Below are 22,695 nucleotides of genomic sequence, written 5' to 3'. Positions count from 1 at the left end.
AAGATTTTCAAGACCATCTAGTCCAGGTGCTCTTAAACTTGTGTGTCATGGACAACTTTAGAAATCAGGTGAAGCCTATGGATCCCCTCTCAGAATAATGTTTGTATTCTATATTCATAATGGAAGGAAATACTAAATTAAATTTTTTTCCCATCTAGGTTCACTGACTTCCTGAAATCTATCCATGGATCCCTTGGAAATCTATAATACAGTGTAAGAATTCATGATCTAATCTTTCCTTGTTTTACAGATAAAGAAATGCAGGCTAAGAGAGCTAAAGGAACTAACCTAGATTCACAAATTTATTTATTTATTTGACTAGGTAAAAGAAGTCATTCTTTGTCGCATTTTTACCCAGCCTTAAATCACTGAATGGGTGTTGCTTCAGTCAGACTGAGACTTGGGAAAGACCTTAGCTTAAAAAGTTGAAATTTCAATTGATAAGGTCAAAGGATATGAACAGACAATTTTCAGACAAAGAAATTAAAACCCTTTCTAGTCACATGAAAAAGTGCTCTAAATCACTATTGATCAGAGAAATGCAAATTAAGACAACTCTGAGTTACCATTATACACATCTCAGGTTGGCTAAAGTGACAGGAAAAGATAATGAAGAATATTGGAGGAGATGTGGGAAGACTGGGACACTAATACATTGTTGGTAGAGTTGTGAGCTGATTGAACCATTCTGGAGAGCAATTTGGAACTATGATCAAAGGGCTATCAAATTGTGCATATCTTTTGATCCAGCAGTGTCTCTACTTGTCCTATAATCCAAAGAGATCATAAAAAAAGAGAAAAGGACCCACATGTGCAAAAATGTTTGTTGCAGCTCTTTTTGCAATAGCAAGAAACTGGAAATTTAGTAAATGCCCATCAGTTGGAGACTGATAGAGACATAACTTGAATAAGTTATGGTGAATGAATGTAATGGAACATTATTTTTCTATAAAAAATGATCAGAAGGATGATTTCAGAGAGGCCTGGGAAGATTTACGTGAATTGATGCTAAGTGAAGTGAATAGAACCAGTAGAACACTGTACACAACAACAGTAAGATTATTTGATGATCAATTCTGACAGATGTGGCTATTTTCAAAGGATTCAGGCCAGATCCAATGGTCTTGTGATGGAGACAGCCATCTGCATCAAGAGAGAAGAATATGGGGATTGAGTGTGGATCACAACGTAGCATTTTCAATCTTTTTGTTGTTGTTTGTATTTTGTTTTCTTTCTCATTTCCTCCCCTCCCCCCTTTTGATCTGATTTTTAGTGTGCAGCACAATAATTGTGGGAATATGTATAGAAGAACTACACCTTTAACCTAAATTGGATTATTTGTTGTCTAAAGGAGGAGATGGGGTAAGAGAGGGAGAAAAATCATTTTGGTATACAAGGTTTTACAAGGGTGAATGTTGAAAATGATCTATGCATGTGTTTTAAAAATAAAAAGCTTTAATTAAAAAAAAGTTTAGGGTCTCCCACTGCATCCAGGTCTATCTTCTGTCATCCTGGCCTGTGTTTTGCTCCTAGACCCAGATGGCTCTGGAGGGGAAAGTGAGGCAGGTAGCCTTGCTCCACCCTCCTTCACTTAAATCCAATTCATTTGCAAATCACCATTTTCCTCCCTGATGTCATGGTCCTTTACAAGAATAAAGAAAACAACAATAGATGAACAAATGGAAGCCAAGAGAGTTAAAGAGACTAATCTAGATTCACACAAGTAGTGAATCTAGATTGAATCCAATGCTTTAGAAACCAAATGTAGCATTTTTTCCTACTATGCCCTTGGATTATACAGTTATGTTGCTTGAAGCCATGGGAGTGAATGAAATTATAGAATCATTGGTGAAGAGTGGAAAGGACTTCAGAGACCATCTAGTCCAACACCCTTATTTTACAGATGAAGAAACTGGGGACCAGGGAATCTAATTGATGGCAAGAAAAGGTACAAAGACCAAAAAAATTGTCTCTGCTCTCCGCATTCCTTTATTAGCACAGTTGGACTAGAAGAAGTCCTTGATTAGATTTCCTAGTGCTTTGATGGCCTTGGATGTTGACAGATTGAAGGTCAGTCAGTCATTCAACTAGCATTTATTAGGTGCCTATGATGTGCCATACACTGTGCTAAGCATTGAAGCTATGAAAAAACCAAAAGAAAGTCCCTTCTCTCATATTGAAATGGTCAGGGACGGTGGTGGTGGGAGATGGCATGCCAACAGCTATGTTTACATGAACTAAAGCCAAGTTAAATTAGAAATAATCTCAGAGGGAAGGTACCAAGAATAAGGAGGACACAGGATGGCTTCATGAAAAAGACTGGGATTTTAGCTGGAACTTGAAGGAAGCTAGAGAAGCCAGGAGTCAGTGATTTCCAGGTATGAGATCCTTTGCTAATTGCTACCCACAGCTACTATTACAATGGAAACCTTGCCCTATTTGTCTTGCCTCATCTTGCTTTAATGGATTTGCTTTATTTAGCAAGTGTCTGTTTTTCCCTGGATGCATGGGGTGGTATTCTGGCTTCTTTCCCCCTACTATCAATATACATAGGGCTGCTTGACAATGGTGGTTTGCTGGAGAATGAAAGGAAGTTACTAGATTACTTGCACTTGTTTCACTTCCTATTTCACATTTGCATCTGTTGGAACCATTATGAATCAAATCTTTATTCCATAAAGAAGGAGATAAACCATAGTTCCTTTGAGAACCATAAGTAACTCACGGGGATTAAAACCTCTTCCTTAGTGGCTGAATTACAAAGGTTTTAAAAATAGATTTAATTAACTTGATTTTTACACCTGGGAATAGATAAATTTAGAAATATAGCCAGTAAAGACTGGCTCAGAGTGTTAATGAGGAAAATATTACTCCTAAATAGATAGAGGAGATTTCTTCAGAGACTTCAAGGGTATGTAGGGTCTCTCCAATAAGTGTGGTTCTTTATTCTGTGTGTCTTTATTTCTAAGTATGAAAGGATCCTGTGAGGTTATGTCTATGAAAACAAATGCCTTTTTTATTTAATTTATTTATTTAACAAAAGCTTAGATAATGAAAGATAAGGATAAGGCCACGAGTACAGTGGCTGTCAACAAGTCTTTTGAGATTTTCTTTTTCTGTTGAAAACAGTTAATTAATTGGAGTTTTCCACTGAGCTTATAGGAGATGGCTTTTCAGATCTGGGAACAAGAAATCAGAGAAACACTTTTTTAAAAAAAAAATATGGTATGTCTAAGGGTTTCGATCGGTCTTGTGGCTCTATTAACTCAATTGGGGTCGTAACAAATCTCGTTAATTACCACAGGTGGATATTTCACCCGAGGAAGAAAATAAGGGTTTAGGGCACTTCTCTGTGACAGCCTTTGGACGCTTCAGAAATGATGGCCATCCAGCATGAAAAGAGCTTGTTTAATAATGATTCCCGAGCAGCTTCCACAGAGAAAAAGACCTTTCTTTTAGCAGTGAACCTAAAGACATCATGGGATATGGGTGACCTAGGAGAGACAAAAGGAAGAAAATATAGAAAAAAAAAAAGAACCAACAAAAATGACACCAAACACAAGGGAGCTATTTGGAACCCCTGGAAAATGTCTTCAGAATAAGAACAATAGATATATGTATTTTTCATTTAGTTTTCAGAAAACCCATCCTTCCAGGAGAAAAATAAATGCATATTCTATAAAAGAATTAATTTCTTCATAGGAATTAGTTTAAAATATTTAGTCCTTGATCCTTTACTAAATGACTCAATTTTTGTAACTATTACCTAAGGTCTAGTTGATGCCAAGCTTTTAGGGCTTTTAATGAGAGATCTTGGGGATCCAGGCTATCTCAGGAAAATGTTTCTAATTATTTTATAGTCTTTGGCTGAAAACAGTTTTCCTCTTCCTAATGTACAAAGAAAGGTGTCTGAAGAGAGAATTAAAGATAAGTTAGAATGTTAATCTCATTAATGTTAACTAACCCTTATCATAAATTACTTCTCTTTCCTAGCCAGCTGTTACTTAGATTTGCAGTACTCGTTAAAAAGGGGGCAGGAATTCTGGACCGCAGGCTCATGAGATAATCAGGTTCAGTAGCATTAGATTTTAGGTATTCACTTCAGCAACAATCATTTATTAATTGCCTACTATGCTAGCTACTGTTCCAAGGTCTGAATTATTTACTAATTCACAGATAGATTGTGATCCACACTCGTGAATGAACTTCCCACACTGGGAGTTTCCTATGTTGCCAAAATCACAGATCCTTCTGTGTCCTTGTATTCTTTATACTTTTCGCTGGTTCAAACAAATTAGCTCCCAACCATAATGACCAAATTATCATTTTGGCTAGATACTCTTCCTTCCCTTCATACATTCAGTTAAGTAAATAATTTTATATAATAATTTATATATATAATTAATATAATATAATAAGTAATATAATATATATTAATAATATATAATATAATAATAAAAATCTATAAAAATAATTTTAAGTAAATAAATGTGTATGGAAGAAAAATGAATTAAAATGATTTGATGAATCTGTGAATCCTGTTATATCACTGGGGGAAGAATACTAATAGCTGATTATTTTTCAAAATATTAGTTTGTCTTTGAATGACCATAGACTCCACTAGAAAAAATGTTATTCTAATTCTTCTTAGAATGAGAATATGGTCTAATGATTATAAGCATGGACAGAAATTCAGGAAACTTGAGACTTGTTCTTGACTCTGATTAGCTGTGGGATTTTGGGAAAATCACAAACCTTTTTTGTTTATCTACAAAATTAGGATAGGAACAGATCTTTATCTATCTCTTAGAGTTGCTGCAGATCTAAAATAATAGAAATTAGCACCTATCCCTAGTTATATGTTGCAGATTCTTTGCCTTTGTCTCAGCTTCCATTTTACCCTGGAATGGCCCTTGATAAAGCTGCCTCCTTCCTGTCCTTGGTGAGTTCCTTCTGTTGGCCTCCATTTTGGTAATGGGTCCAGGATGTCATTGCTTCATTCCCCTACCTGTTGTGTTTTGTCAACATTCACACAAGTGTGTATGTCCCCTCTCTTTTCCTTTAGTTCCATGTATTATTTTCCCCTATTGGAATATAAGCTTCTTGAGATTAGTGATTCTTTTTTTTTTTTTTTTTTTTTTGCTTGTGTTTATATTCCTAGAATTTAGTATGATGTCTGGAATACAGTAGGTATTTAATAAATGTTTGTGGTAAGGACTTGTGATTTTGGCAGTACAGGAACTCATTTCATAGGAACTCTAGTTAGTAGTGCATATCACAATTTATCTTGAATTAGTAAATAAATCTTAAGGGGTTATTATGAAAGGCATGACAATTTTTTACTTTTTGACTCCAATTGGATTTGTTGTGTTTCAGAAATTGCCTATCTGGAAAACTTTGGAGTGCTATAAGGAGAACATATGGTCTAGGGATATAATGAGGTGTGTGCATTCCAAAGAACATTGGATTTGGGGTTAGGTCATTTGTTTGTTTGAATGCTTGCTGACACTTATGAATTGTGTTAAATGGATAAGCTATTTAACATCTCTAAGTCTCAGTTTCCCTCTCTGTAGAATAGACCTAAAATCTTGGGCCCAATCTACTTCAACAGAGTTGTTATGAGGAAATCTTAAATTACTAAGTACTAAGTACTAACACGTGTACATGTTAGTGAGTTGATATAAAAATGGTTTTTGTTTAATCTATTTCTCTTATTTCAGATCAAAAGGGGGGCAAAGAATCTTCTATGAAGAAAGAAAAAAGAAAAAAAAATGGAAAAAGGCTAAATAACTCTCCATTGTTTATTCCAATTTGCTAAAGGCCCAAATTCCTTGACCCGCTATAGATGTATATATTTATCTATGCATGTATGTATGTTGGGCACATGAGGTAGACAACTGAATAGAATACTGGGCCTAGAGTTAGGAAAACTCATCTTTCCTTAGTTCAACTCTGGCCTTAGACTCTTATTAGCCATGTGACTCTGGGCAAGACACTTCTCTCTTTGGCCCAGTTTCCTTATCTGTAAAATGAATTAGAGAGGGATATGGCAAATCACTCCAGTAGCTTTGCCAAGAAAACCTCAAATGGGGTCACTGAACAACAACAACAACAACAGTGTATTATGTATGTGCATATTAATTTTTTTCAATAAATAAAAGTTTATTTTCTCTCCTATGTACCCCATTGGGGAACCCCTCCTCAATTCTTGGAACAAATATACAAACTCAAAAAATAATTTATACAATGGCTATATCAAAAAATAGATGCCTTATTATGAAGGAAGGAAACAAATGTACACTAAGCATTTACTATGTATCAGTTTCTGTGCTAAGTAATAGAGATATAAACATAAGGAAAAAGAAAGACATTCCCTTCCCTCAAGGAACTTACACTTTTTTTAAAATAAATTTTTTTTCTTTTTTTTGATGCTTTTTACTTTCAAAACATATGCATTGATAATTTTGAACATACACTCTTGCAAAACCTTGTATACCAAAAAATGTTTTTTTCTCTCTCTTTCTCTCTCCCCTCCCCCCATTTCCTCCTCTAGACAACAAATAATCCAATATAGGTTAAACATGTCCAATTCTTCTATACACATTTCCACAATTATCATGCTGTACAAGAATAATCAGATCAAAAAGGAAAAAAAAATGAGAAAGAAAACAAAATGCAAGCAAACAACAACAAAAAAAGTGAAAATACTGTATTATGATCTACATTCAGTCCCCACAGTCCTCTCTCTGGGTGTAGATGGCTCTCTCCATCACAAGATCATTGGAACTGTCCTAAATCAACATGCTATTGGAAAGAGCCACGTCCATCAGAATTGATCACTGCATAAACTTGTTGCTGTGTACAATGTTCTCTTGGTTTTACTCACTTCATTTAGCATCAGTTTTTGTAAGTCTCTCCAGGCCTCTCTGAAATCATTCTACAGATCATTTCTTATAGAACAATAATTTTCCATAACATTCATATACCATAACTTATTCAGCCATTCTCCAATTGATGAGCATCCACTCAGTTTCCAGTTCCTTGACACTATAAAAAGGGCTGCTACAAACTTTTTTTGTACATGTGAGCCCTTTTCCCTTTTTATGATCTCCTTAGACTACCAACCAAGTAGAGATACTGTTGGGTCAAAGAGTATGCATAATTTGATAGCCTTTTGGGCATAGTTTCATATTGCAAGGGGCATACATTTTAATCGGGGAAGATAGTATACAAAAAGGAGCTGAAAAGGAGAAGACAGCAAGGGGAATATGTATTTGAAATCCAAGAAAGTCATGGATGGAGCTAGGAGGAGAATGAAGGAATATGCACCCTGAAAACATCATCCCTTTATCAGGAGGTGCGTAGTAGCATGTTTTATTACAGTTCCTCTGTAATAGTTGATCCATCTTCAACTGCAAATTTTTCTCTGTGAACTACGGACTAACATGGTTATATGAGTACCCAGGAGGGATTAGCTACTAAAGTTGTAACTTGGACAGAGGTTTTGCACCAGACAATGACTTTAGACACACTATTAGAGGGTGCCAATAGCATTTACAGTATTCTAACAAGATGAAATCAATAGATTTTAGCATCTACTTATTGGGAAATACAAGTGAAAATGTGAAGCTGGGGTGAACTCATCTCTTACTCTGGTCACTTATCCTGGCTACCAGCCATGACCTTACCCTGATATTTGCTGAAGTTTACCCCCTTCATGGGGATCCTGCCTGTCACTTGTCTTGGGTGCAAAATTTCCTAGTAGTATTTCTGTTAACTTCTGAAATGTATCCATCACATACAGAGGTGATATCTCAAGTAAACATCCCTTGATTCAACATCTGAGGTTCAGCTTTAGACTGATGTCACTGTGAATGAGTTTTCTCCTTCAAACTGCCAAATGAAGTGTTTCCATGGATTTTTTCTCCTTCTATGTCACAGAAGCCTCACCAGCTGCTTTGTCTATAAGGTTAATTAACACAATTAACAGCAAATGCTTTAATTGCAGATGCTTAGTGAGAGGAATTATTATTATTGTTTTTCAAGCAACTGTCCTCTACCCCTGGATGTTTCTTTATTAAAGCAAATAAAACCATAATTAGGTGTAGCCTAATACAAACAGTAGCAGCAGTCTGAGACAGGAAGTCATCATTCAGGATGGTGGAGAACAAGAGGAGCCCTTGACAAATATTATGTGGCTTCCTCAGTAACCAGTTATAACTAGAAGTGCTGGGATCTCCCCAGCACAACTCTGAGCTGTGCTTTCACCCACTGCCTTGCTGGAAAATTGAAAATGAAGTCAAAGGAGACAGATTGCACATTATTAGCCTTTAGCTGAGAGATCATATAAATGATCAATGCCCTTGGAAAAAACATACACAAGGAGTAGAAAGCGCCCCAGAGAAAGCTACCATGTGCTATGTGCTGGCAAAACATCTACCCTGTATGTTGTATGAGCATGGAAGAAATCAAATGAGAAAACCAACAAAGCTTCAATAGACCAGAGCATAGGTTTTAGAGATGGAAAGGATCAGACCTCATCTAGGTAAATCTGTTTATTTTAGTAATTAAGAAACTGAGGTCCAGATAGGTGAAGGAACTGTCCACAGTAGTAATTAGCATAACCAGGATTTAAACCTATACTCTCTGAAACCAAATATGACATTTTTACCAGCATTTTCACTGGCTGTCTCCCATGCCCAGATATTCTCCCTCAGCATCTCCACTTTCTAGCTTCCCAGGTATTCTTCAAGTCCTAGATTAAATCTCATCTTCTAGAATAAGCCTTTTCTGATATTTCTTAGTGCTTTCCCTATGTAGATTACCTCTAATTTATCCTGTGTATTTTGTTATCCTGTATATACTGCATTGCAAACAGAGTTATTGGAATGTTCCCCCCCCCATCAGTTTGTGAGCTTCCTTTTCAGTGAGGACTGTCTTTTGCCTTTCTTTGTGTCACTAGCATATTAACTCAGTTTCTGGCATAAAAAAGTAGAGGGTAAAGAAAGAGAATAGAGAGGAGGGGAAGAGAGAGGAGAAATATACACACAGAAAGATGGAGAGGGTTACATACAGACATGTGATGAATCTTTGGAGCTTGCTGGTAAAAAGGTTTTCATTTCAGAGAACTGGAGCCTTCTTTCCCAGGGGATCTTCCTGGGAACCTAAAGATACCCACCATATAGGAAAAAAAAAAAAACTAGCAAAATTCCATTCCCATAATATGAACAGGGAAAAAAATGAAATGAGAAAAAGAGTGCATTAGACAAGCTCAGCTAGGATGTGAAGTATGGTCTATAGATATGTTAATGACTACCTCTTTAAGTGAAATTAATGCACAGATTGTCTAAGTATAGAAACCCTACATTATTTCATGTGATATGAAGATGTGTCTGAGATTCCTCCCATACTCTCAGTGACACTATTCATACAAAATTTATCTCTTTTATGGGTTTGAAGTTCTTTCAGATACATATCAAAGACCTTTCCATGCCTCTACCATGCATAATATATTCTGTAACAGCTTATAATAAATCATCTTACTTCCCTGTCTGCTTAGCGGTGAGCAAACATGGTTATTTCAAACACAACCATCTGAATGCAGGGGTTCGAAAGCCTCACATTAAAACTTACCCCATCTCTACCTCAAACTAGAAAGATCTCATAAATACTTCCTGCCCTTTTCTTATTTTAAAAACAGATGAAATGGTTGTTAATATATTTAAATCAACACCACAATTTGTTAGAAAATCTACTGTCTTGTCTCTTTATATACAGCAAGATTGGTTCTTTCTGTTTCCTTTGTCTCATTCTCTGTTTTGATAAAGAGACTCCCTTTATGTTCTGAAAACTGACCAAAAAGTAGGAGAGACTGGTAGCTCTGTCCAGCCAAGTCACAGCAGAAGGTATTTATTGTTTTGTCTGGTTGTGGGAGGAAGGAAACAAAAGGAAACCATTCGATATGGCAGCTTCTAACTCAGACACATATAACAGTTAATAGCTTCCAGGATATAGAATCAAATTCTCAGCCTGGTGGTTTCAGGAGAGTCTTCATCACACATTGCCCCTGTGACTACAAAGTCTGAATTGGCTGACTATGCATAGTTAAATTCTAGGAGGACTTGATCAGCATATCTGTGGTTTAAACTAGATAGGATTTTACTATGTAACCTGTGACTGTGAATCCTTCCACCTTCTTATACTCTGCCTCCCCCTCCCTATGCTTCAGTTATACCAGGTATAATGCTGGAGGCTGATAACAGAGGATTATTTTATTATTTTGTATTATTTTCTCCACCTGGAGTTACTTGAAAATCCCTAAATATTATTCATGATTGAGTTCCCTTAACTATGGGTAAAACTGGTCTCCAGCTTCCATAAAATCACTCAAGGTACTAAAAGTATATTAGTATAATACTACATTTATTTTATAAATGAAGGACAAACAACAACACAAAATGTATAGAATGAGAAAGTATCATAATAAGAATCCACAAACAGATGTAGAAACACATAAAGCTTTTAAATAGTTCACATTCTGATATATGTGGGTTCTATATATTTCCCATAGTGTCCTCCATAGTTTATCCAAAATTCATAGTAATACCCTCTAGTTTAGACCTTTACAGGAAATATGACATATTTGGAGGGTGCTTTTGAACAAACAATCAAAACCATACTATCTGAAGAACTTGGTGCAATCGCAAGAGGTTGCAAGATCTAAGATACTGATCTCTCACCATATTCTCTCTCATGATGTGGCTTTAGTGTTCTAGTAATTTGATCCTTGGGAGTGTGGTTTTTTCCTTTCTCTAAGACTAGAAAAGATTCAGGAACTCTATGGGCAATCTTCTTTTCCTAGAAGTTTTCATGCCCTTGAAATTGCCCTTGAAACAATTCTCAAGGATGGTAGTGCCCATCTCTGACTAGAAGATTAGATTCTCAAATCATGCTAGCTAGGGTGCTAAAATTCATTGCTGATAGTAAGTTGGGACCATGAACATTGCTTGAATGGGCTTTGGGCCATGAGAGCACATATCTGCTTCTCAATCAATGCTCTATCTACTACCATCTCTTGGATTGGGAAAATCTGTTCTTCAGGAACACTAAATTTTGAAGTCCTCAGAAAGCAGTAAATCAGTATATATAAACTCCCATATGTTTCTGTCCTTCCTCTTCCCCTTTCCTTGTAGTCCTCTGAATACAGTTTCTATCCTTTTAAGCTGGTCTATTCCTGAACAGGGAAAAAAGACCTGAATATAGTCTCTTATTCTCCTTTTAAACTCAGTACCACAAGGCATTCTTTGACAAGATTCTATTCTTCTGAGTCTCAGTAAGTCAGTCAAATTGAAGATAGCTTTAGTCTAAACCAAAAAAACAAAACTAAAAACAAAACCAAACCAAAAAAACCAAATCCAAACAATCAGGAGTTTTTTTGCTTGTTAACAAGGTAACAATATTTACATTTATTTAGAGGAGAGATAAACACTTAAATGATGACATAGTTATTTCTATATGCTTTGTTTCTTAGTGCTCTTATGTAGTAACATTTCTTTATAGCATCAGCTTTTCTTAAATATGTGCCTAGATATTTTTCTTATTGTTTTTGGGCAGCAAGATGGAATGATGGATAGAGTATTGGGCCTGATGTCAGGAAGAATCATCTTCCTGAGTTCAAATCAAGCCTCAGATACTTCCTAGTTGTGTGACCTGGGCAACCCTGTTTGCCCCAATTCTTCATCTATAAAATCAGTTGGAGAAGGAAATGTCAAATCATTCCAATATCTTTGCCAAGAAAACCCCAAATGGGGTCATGAAGAGTTGGACATGATTGAAATGACTCAACAACAATTGTTTCTTTGTTTTTTATTAAAGCTTTTTATTTTCAAAACATATGCATAGATAATTTTTCAACATCGACCCTTACAAAATGTTCCAAATTTTCCCCTCCTTCCCCTACCCCCTCTCTAGATGGCAAGTAATCCAAAATATGCTAAACATGTTAAATCCAATATATGTATACATATTTATACAATAATCTTGCTGCACAAGAAAAATCAGATCAAAAAGGGAAAAAATGAGAAAGAAAACAAAATGCAAGCAAACAACCACAAAAAGAATGAAAATACTATGTGGTGATCCATATTCAGTTCTCACAGTCTCTGGATGTAGATGGCTCTCTTCATCATGAGATCATTGAAAGTGGTCTCAATCATTATAACAACAATTGTTTCTGAGATCTTCTTTACAATTTTGTTTCTATTTTTATGTTTATAATTCCTTCCTACCATATTTTATTTCTTCTCTGGATTTCTATGATATTGCCTTCTTTTGATTCACCTTGATTCTCTTGATTTTGTAGGTGATAAGAGTGAATAATGTTAGGAAGATCTGAACTCCAAGACTGTTTCTGATACTAGTTGTGTGGAATTGAACAAGTCACAACCTCATTTAGCCTCAGTTCCCTTACCTGAAAAATGAGAACCATTTTATATTATACCGCATATCTCACAGGGTTCCTGTGGGGCTCAAATAGCAAAGTATTTTGCAAAAACGTAAATACTACTAACTACTACTAATAGTATTAGCAGTAGAAACTATCTAATTTTGCCTCAATCTTCTAATTTTTGCTTAGCTCCTTGCTGTTTTTATTGTCATAGCATGACTAACACTTTTCTTTCCTCATTACTTACATAATCATTTCTTATTTTAGGCCCTTGGTATCTTTTGCTTAAACCAGGATGACAGTCTAATTGGTCTCCCACACTCACCTCTTCTACTTCAGTTTATCCTCCACAATTATTTTCCTTAAGTATCATTCCCTTATTCCATAAACTCCAGTGGCTCTCTATGGTCTTTAGAATAAAATATATTCTTCTATTTGGCTTTTAAAGTTTTTCATTCTCTCTGACTCTGGTTCAGCCAAAACTGGTTGTTTAACTGTTTCTCCTATGTTGTTCATTTATTTCAATTGTATTTGACTCTTTGTGACCTCATTAGGGTTTTCTTGGCAAAGAAACTGGAAATTGGGGCAAACAGAGAGAAATAACTTGCCCAAGATCACATAGCTAGTAAGTATCTGGTCTGGATTTGAACTCAGGAATTTGTCTTTCTGACTTCAGGCTCAGCACTCTGTGCATTGTGGTGCCACTTAGCATCCTGTTCCTCATATATGATAATCCATATCCCAACTCCATTGTATTTTTGTATAGCCTGTCCTTCATGCCTTCTCTTTTCATTGCTGTTACATAGAATCTCCGTTTAAAGGATTTAAAATCTCTTTTCAACTCAAACTTATTTTCTACTTGAGGACTTTCTTAATGCTTCTGAGCTACTAAGTATTTCCCAATATGCTCATCCTCTGAATTTTCTTTGTAATAAAGAAAAATTTGAACAAAACCCAGATGAAAAAGTGACCACATTTGTCAGTCCATATAACACGTCACCTCTTGTTTCCTACTTCACTACTGAGGGGAAAGTGGTTTATTTATTCCTTTCATATTTGGGACCAGGATTGATATTTTCAAGGGTCTATGTGTGACAGGTTAGTGAGGGCAGCAAGTAAGCTAGGAAAATGAAAGCAATTGGGAAAAAAAAAACAAAAAACTTGCTCCATTCTATCCACAGCCTGTAGGATAACTAGAACTACTTGTCCTCTTAAAGGGTCCCTTTAGTTCCACCTTTCTCTTTTTTTAAAGAAAGTATGGAACCCAGTAACTGGAGGATGCCTTCCTGGATCATTTCTATGGTTCAGCTCTGGTTGCTAATAAGTTGCCAACAACCTGGCATTAGTGTGTGAATGAACAGAACTAATATCATGTCTAGATACGGGAAGTCACAGAACTTAGCTTTGGTCAAAGCAACTTTCCTGTTCTGCCTTGTAAATAGAGCATCACTGTTGGATGGAAACACTCAACTCCCGGTTTTAATGATCCACGATTCTATAATTCTGGTCAAGGTGGTGGGCATGTGAAGACACACAGTGCCCTCTCCTGGACATCTGGAGACTTGCTAGTCAATTTACTCGAATCATTTGATGATTCAAAGTGTGATTTCTTGGATCTTGAATTTTTTTCATTGCATGGAATGTGGTTCTATGCTTTACATATCAAGAGAAGAAAAACAGATTATCCATCATCACTTATACCATATTCCCACTTTTTTTTAGGGAAACAGAAAAAACCCTAACCTTCAGTTCACAAGGAAGATTTGTTAGTTTTTGTTATCACCATCCATCAAATCTTTTCTCTTCACCTCAAACTACCTGTTGAGTTGACATTGTTTCATTGACTTTATTTTTTAATAATTAATAGTTTCCAGTGCTTAGCACAATGCTGGCACATAATAGGTTCTTAATAAATATTTACTGATTGGTTGATTATTGCATCTTCTGGGAATCCCTGAGGTTGGGGTTTGTAAGAGGTAGAGCTTAGTCAAAGGCTGATCACCATGGGCTCTCACCTTAGAGTGGAGCTCCCAGCATTTATACCTGAACTGTATCATAATAACACAGTTAGGATACAGTGTAACAACCAAAATAATTGTTGTCCCTTGGGGTTTTTGTACTCTGTAATCCACTTTCTCCCTCAATTAACCAAAGAACCTCTGGCTCACCGATTCTTGGTTTCACAGGATCACAAATTTAGGGCTAGGATGGATTTCAGAGTCCAGTTAGTCCTACTTTCTCCTTTGACAGAAAAGGAAACTGAGACCCATAGAAATTATGATTTGTCCAAGGTCATTTAGGTTGTAAGCATGAGTTGCAGATCCTTTAACTTTAGAGTCAATGCTCTGCCCTGATTGGTTTCCTGTTGCCACAGTTCTCCTCTTTGGATTTGAGTTTCTTTACCAGACAGTTTGGCCTATACAGAAATATGCAGACCTTTCTTTTCTTCCTTTTGCTGATTCCTAAAAGAAGCATACAACATTTCTTTTAGGTGTTATAAAGCATTTTGCCACAATGCAACAGAGCTGTTGCTAAGAATTCATGTGCCATGGATGTGTGAAAGACAATGATATGAATTTACAACCCTAAACCAATTGGGCCAGTTTTTGACAGAGGGTATTGTGATATAAATCTACACAGAACAACGTTTAATTTCCCAATTAAACATGGGAAAAATGACTAAACATCTGAAAACTACTGGAGTTAGTGGGAAGCTTATATACTAATCTTTCAAACAGCTAAAATACTATGTCCATCCCTATTTTTGCCCAATTAAATTTTTCCTAAGTTCAATAATGGGATTAAGGTAATGGGGAGGAAAATGTGCTCCAGTGATGAGTGGTAGTCTAGGTCCAAGTTTAAGCTGACAGGGGACCACGAGCCACAGAGGTGAGAACCAGAGGGAAAGAAACATGCTCCATTGGGTGTCAGAGCTTTGAGGGGAAATTCCAATCATCCTATCCTAGTTATGGTTCTTTTAAACAATTCAGGGGGATACAAAAAGTCTAAAATAATAAAAAAAGAAAATATTATCAAATTATGTGAATCTCAACAGCTAATTTTGGTCCTTTAAATATACTATATAATTATATTAAAGTTGTGTTCAAATATATAATATTATATATAGGCAAGGAATTAGGCTTTTAAATTACTTATCCTTTACTTTATAATTAATTGGCACATAGCTTTCTCACTACTAATAGTTGTATATGTATAACAATATGTATATTGTTAGTTCCTTTTCCTATGTTTTATTGGGAAACTAATAATTTTTTTTTGTATTTATACCCCTACACTTTCAGTAGAAGAGTGGGTCCTTCCTGAGTACAAATCTTATGAGAGAGAACAAGGAAAGTGGCTGTTTCCCCAGTAGTAAAACTTGAAGCCAATCTTATTACTACTTTGCCCACCAGTTTAGGATCTACCCCACTTGGTCTTCACAGATTGCCATGACAATCTCTTGATCAGAGAGAATTCTGTTATCTTTTGGTATTCTGCATGTGTTCTAAGACCCTGATATAAATTATCAAGAAAATGATCCAAGACTCATGCCAATGGATAAGCAGAAAACTAGTTCCTGGTCAACAAAAGAGCCATGGTCAACAGCTATCTTTCAAGGTAGCAGTTCTGAGAGACTCTCATGTCTGCAAAATGCACAGCTACAATACTTTGAGCAACTAATTTTCCCTGCCATTTTGGAGGAAGTGGTTCAAGCTCAGTAGCAGGTCACTTTTATATCGTGACCAGAGATTGGGTGTCTGAAAGAGAAGCAGTGAATTGGAAGTAATAACAAAGTATACCTCTGTCTTCCAGGTAAATACTGTAACAGCTGGTTAGAATGATTGTTGAATTGTTTGAACTATTGATTTTCAAACTTTCTTTCCCTCCTATCACCAAGAAAGACTGATTATGGTATTATACCTAATCAGTTCTAGCTCTGGGGATTTTCAGTGTACTGTTAATCATCATCTTCATCATGGTCATGATCATCATAATGTAATTAACGTTGAGCTTTAAGTTTTTCAAAACCCCTTACAATTACTATATCATATTAACTTCATGACAACTGTGGGAGGTAGATGCTCCCTATTTTACAGATGAAGAAACTGAGGCTGATAGAGGTTAAATAATTTGCTCAGGGTTCCATAATTAGTTAGTAGGTAAGTCTGCATTTGAACTGAGGTCTTTTTTTATTCCAAGTTGACTGCGCTATTCACTGAGCTGCCTGAGGCATAAATGTCCATGCAGGCCCAATGGGGAACACATTAATTTGCATTAATGAATTTATAAGGAACAACATTTTCATAAAAAATATTCAATAATTCAGGCAACTGAGACTCACCTGTGTTCACATTTGTGCTGTTATTGTTCAGCCATGTGTGGCTCTTCATGTCCTGGTGGGCACACCAAGGCTTTTACTTGGCAAAGATTAGGGAGCGCGAATTCCTTTTCCAGTGAATTAAGGCAAACAGAAATTAAGTGACCTGCCCAGGATCACACCACATAAATGTTTGAGGCTGGATTTAAATTCAGGTCTTCCTGACTCCAGATCCAGTGCTCTTTCCATTGAGCCACCTAGCTGTTTCCCAGGCAAGTAGGGGTTAAGTGACTTGCCCAGGATCATACAGCTAGTAAGTGTCTGAGGCCAGATTTGAACTTAAAAAAATGAGTCTTCCTATCTTCAGGCATGGCATTCTATATACTGTACTACCCATTTTGCCAAGAAAACCCCAAATGGGGGTGACAAAGAGTTGGGCACGACTGAAATGATTAAACATTAAAACAACAACAACAGCAAGTTTCTGACTTCAGACACAGTGCTCTATCCACTGAGCCATCAAGGTGGGAGGTTTGGACAAATTCTGTACCTTTAGGGATTTGGCTCAACTTAAATCCCACCTTCCTCAGGAGACATTTATATGTCCCTCTCCACTGCCATACCCTTCCTTTGAGGTTATTTCCCATTTACACTGTATGTGCCTGTTATGTACCTTGTTATTTGCAATTGTCTCCTCCATTAGAACATAAATTCCTTGAAAGAAAGGATCATGTTTTTTCCCTTTCTTTGTATCTCATGCTTAACACAATTCCTGAGACATAATAAGCACTTAATAAATACTTCTGACTGTTGACAACTTGGTTTTTTTCCTCCCTAATACATACAACTTACTGTTTGTTTTCTTTAAGTAGCTGATATTTTCCAGAAATTGATTTCTATCTGTTTTCATTCAAAAATTCTCACCATATTTCCATCTATCGCTTGTGAAATAACACAAATGTCTCTCTTGGATGCTTCACGATGGCCTGGGTTGAACCTGGGCTCTTAAAAATCCATGCTGGTAGAACAGAAACTTTGGCAGCTTATGCTGCTGGAAAGGCTTCAATTATGTTCTAGGCAAAAGACTTGGTCTTCTGCCTGAGGACTGGCCAAGCTAACCATGGAAGTGCTCATTCCAAGAAGGCTGATTTCTAGGCTGTAGAATTTTAGGCCACTTGTGAAACAGATTAAAAAAATACTAAGTGCCCCAGGAAAGGGGCAGAAATGACATTGAGTTGTTCAACTCATTGATTTGATGTTTAATTCTCTTGATGGACAAGAATCTCACAGATGAGGAAAAATTGTTATTCAGTCATTTATGACTTTTTGTGACCCTATTTGGCATTTTTTGGGGGGCAAAGATACTGAATGATTTGCCATTTTATTCTCCAGATCATTTTATACATGGGCACACTGAGGTAAACAGGGTTAAGTGACTTACTCATATAGCTAAGAAATGTCTGAGGCTAGATTTGAACTCAGAAAGATGAATCTTCATAACTCCAAGCATAGACTTCTTTTTACTGTGCCATCTCCCATCACAAGACAAGAAGGACAAGTGACAATATAAACCAACGGAGGGAGTTTCTAGAGAAGTAGGATTATGGCTCTAAGAAAGCATTGAAATGTCACTGATCTCTTTTTTTAGGTACTGCTTACTGAAATGAGCACATTGAACATGAAGTTAGAATGCTTGAGTGTACTTAACAGTTAGAGAGAATTAATTCATGCTTGTTGATTGTGGGATCCAGCTGTTTCATTTTCCTTAGGATAACATCTGGAAAGAGTCAGCATGAATTCTTTGGAAATATTTTTTTTTGGTAAGAGGGAAGGAGGAGTGTGAGTTAATGTGATCTTTTAAAGAATTCTAAACTTTAACAAATACCAAATAAAATGAGTATTTCCATATACAAAGTAAAATAAAAAGGAGGATTGTGAGCTTCATGAAGAAAACAGGCACTGTTTTCTTGCCTCTTTTTGTATGTCTAGTGCTTAGCCCAGTGCCTAGTTCATAATAGTTCTTAATAAATGTTTATTGACTGACTGATTGTACCTGACACTGCAAATCTATGTACAATTTGCTTTTTAAATGCTTTTAAATTCAGTAAGTAGCTTTCAAAGCTGCCCTATTTGTCAGTTTCTTTTTTCTTTCTGTTTTCTTCTGTCCATTAAAAATGATTTCATGAGCCTCTTTTTTTTTAACTTTTATGGAAAATTAAAAAAAAAAAAGAGTTGAAAGCTTTCAAAATAGAAAGAGCAAAACTTAGGCTTTTCAAACTCCAGGTTCAGAAATTACACTTTCTATGCTTTTGTTGAAATTTCCCTCCATTACCTATGGAATTATAGCCAGGCTATCAGTTGATTACAAGGATTCTTTATTTCACCTTGGCATGTCTTTTATCAGAAATCATTGGGAAACTTTTTAATTTATGGGCTTTTATTGCAATACTCAATTCACCCTGAGTAGTCTATTATTAAGTGTTCTAGAAGCTCTTATTGTTCTTTATCAGAGGATTGTATCTTGGTGCAATTCATCTGTAGTCATTCTTCATAGAGAAAATCTTCCATATTAGCTTCCTTTCATCATACAATGACAACTCTTGAATACATCATTATTCAGCAACGAGTTTATAAATTATAATCATTAGGCAATTTTTCACATAATCTGATTTTATAAACTGTTTCTTTTCATTATCTTTGGAGGGAAAACAGTAAATGCATCTGTCTGTTTTGATCTCTTGTGATAAGTGTAATAGAAAAACCAAGTAGGGACATCTTACTGAGGAAACAAACAGTGTGTATTTGTAATAAGCATAGACTGCAAGATTATTTTGTGTGTGGTTAAGGACCATTGCCCTCTTTAATGAAACATATTAACCACCCATGACCACAGTCACTGTCAACACTGTTGATGTCACAATGCCACTGATTTGTTTCTTAAGTTGGACCCATCTCCCTTGTTTTCTGTTTACAATCATGCTCCTCCCCAGCATTGCTTTAGGCAAATGCAAAATAACATTGTTTATATCTCAGGTGGGTTATTAGCTTCATCAGTTTTTAACTTTGGGCTGACTTCCTTTTGTGACCTAACATTAAGCTGCTTTACTCTGCTGCCCAGATTTTTCACACTTAAGGGATACCAATTTCTGATACAGTCAAAGAGACCCAGGAAGAAAAACAGCTACAAAATAGAGAAATGGCTTTTGGATTATTTGTGATACTTCTTTCTTACATTAACATGGATAATTTTGAGTGCCAGCTATTGGTTTTTGATATCTTGAATAGATAACCTTTGCAAATGAGTTTTTCTGCAATATTTTCGAGAAAAAAAGATTTCATTCCTCCAAGCCACAGATTGTGAAGGATTTAAATTCATAGTGAATGTTAAAACTAGATAGGACCTTATAGAACATCTTGCTTCATTCTACGATTGGGAAGCTGGAATTTGGAGATTAAGTAACTTGGTCTTGGTTCCACAGTATATAAAAATTCGAGCTGGTAAGCAAATCTTGGTTTTCAAAATCCAAATGCAATTTTTTTCCTGCTATATTCCACCTAATAATTTTACATTTGAGGAAACTGAGACCCGGGGAGGTGATGATACTTGCAAAGGTCACACAATTCGTGGGAGAGCTGGGGCTAGAAGCCAGCTCTTTTTACTTCCAGCCTAGTGTTCTTTTGATTGCAGCATACTACACAGGAGTAGCTAAAGAATCAAAGGCAAGGCATGATTGCTGGATTCTTTGTATTGGGATTTGGGAAGGAAGCTTCCTGGAACTTTGGTGGATCTGATCTTTGGAGCTATAAGCCAATTCCATTTTATTCTTGGCTTTGTTATAGTGTTCTATATATTTTCTGGCATCCCTGTGCCTCAGACTGACTATCTATAAAGTTAGTGAATAATCTATATAACAGAGTATCAGAAGAGCAAGTGGTTTGATGCCCATAAAGAGCTTTATGGTCTCTGCACCAAATATAAAGGACCTTTCAAACCCCATGGTGGCTCAATGGATGGAGTGTTGAAATAGGCCTCAGGAAAACCTGAGTTTGAATTCTGCCTTGGATACTTACTAATTATATAACTCTGGAAAAAGTTATTTATTCTGTGCCTGCCTTAGTTTCCTCAGCTATAAAATGGAAATCATAACAATGCCTACTTATTGTAAGCAAAGGAGATTATATGAACATATCAGTATAATAACCTATAAACTTAAAAGGCTAGATAAACCATGGTTATCATTATCATTATTGTTACAATGACCTTGGAGAGTTTGGTCTTCAAATTTGGAAACTTGCTCTGGACTAGTCAGTCAATCAATAAACATTTGTTAAGTGTGTATTGTGCTCCAGGCACTGTGAAAAGCAGGGGTACAAAGAAAGGTAACTATCCCTGATCTCAGGGGGCTAACAATCTAATAGGTGAGATGACATGCCAATACGTAAGTACCAATAAACTACACAGAGGATAAATTATAAATAACCAATAGAAGAGAGGCATTAGAATTAGGAAGGATTGGAGGACGATTTCCTTATAAGAGGTGGAGTTATAGTTGTCACTTCTTATAGCATAATTTTATACCACAACTTGTTAAGCCATTCCCCAATGAATGCACCTCCCCATAGTTTTTAATTCTTTGCCGCTGCCATCACCAACACCACCACATCCATCCACAACCCCATATACAAATTTAAAAAAAAAACCCTGTTATGAATACTTTTGTACATATAGGTCTTTTTGTTTCTTTTTTGATTTCTTTGAGGGTACAGATCTAATAGTGGTATTGTTGGGTCAAAGGGTATGCACAATTTTATAGTTCTATGGGCTATAAAATTTTCTCTAGAATTGTTAGACTAATTCACAACTTCCCTATGCAGTGCTTAGTGATTCAATTTTTTCATATCTCTTCTAGTTTTTGTCATTTTTCTTTTCTGTCATAATAACTAATCTTATAGGTGTGAGGTGATTCTTCAGAATTGTTTTAATCTAATCAATAATCATTTACATTTTTTGTAATATAGATAGCTTTGATTTCTTCTGAAAACTTCAATTTCATATTCTTGGGTTATCAATTGGAGAATAATTTGTATTCTCATAAATTTGACTCAGTTTGCTACAAATTTGAGAAATGAGGTTTTTGCTAGAAAAAAATGCTGTTAAAATATTTTCTCAGTTTCTTGTTCCGCTTCTAATGTATGCATCAAATCACAGAGCAACTAAACTCCCTTCCTTTCTCTCTCCCTTTTCTCTCCAAATATTTCTCCTTCCCTCCTCACTTCCTTCCTTCCTTCCTCCCTCCCTTCCTTTCTTCATTTCCTTCTCTTTTTTCCTTCTTTCTTTTCCTTCCCTCCTTCCTTCCCTCCTTCCCTCCTTCTTTCCCTTCTTCCCTCCTTCCTTCCTTCTCTCCTTCCCTCCTTTTGAGGAAATAATTTGAGTGTCCAAGATGTCAGTGTGGACAACGGCTACCAGAATTATGAGTGGGTGATAGATATGGATTGAGGGAACCTGAATGGAAGAGAAATTATTGAGTGATAGTTGTGGAGGGAGAACCTAAAAGTGGTGATGGGGAGCAAGGAGAATTCCATTTTCCCCATCTAGACCAGTGAGTTAGGGAGAATGAGCGCCCACTGGGCATCTGACTTTTACAACATTTAACATGAACGTTTGTGCTTTTCCAAGATGGATGTTGGGGAAAGAATAGGAAATGGAGAACTATACTAGTAATATCAATATGCCAGTAAGTTCTGTCTAATGATCTGACATTGTGGGAATTTGGGGATGCTCTTTTTATTTACCCAAGCCAAGCTAAGGTATGACTGGGTACATATATAGACTTTCTAAGTCAGCATAACATCCCCCAAATCTTCATTTGTAAGGTTTTATAATGACAGAGTTGCACAAGAAATAGAGTCTCTGATCTGTCTTTTCCCTAGG

The sequence above is a fragment of the Antechinus flavipes genome, chromosome 2 (genome assembly GCF_016432865.1).
Source record: "Antechinus flavipes isolate AdamAnt ecotype Samford, QLD, Australia chromosome 2, AdamAnt_v2, whole genome shotgun sequence".
Taxonomy (NCBI): Eukaryota; Metazoa; Chordata; class Mammalia; order Dasyuromorphia; family Dasyuridae; genus Antechinus; species Antechinus flavipes.
The sequence above is the reverse complement of the archived record's forward strand: the minus strand, read 5'-3'. Positions refer to the sequence as shown.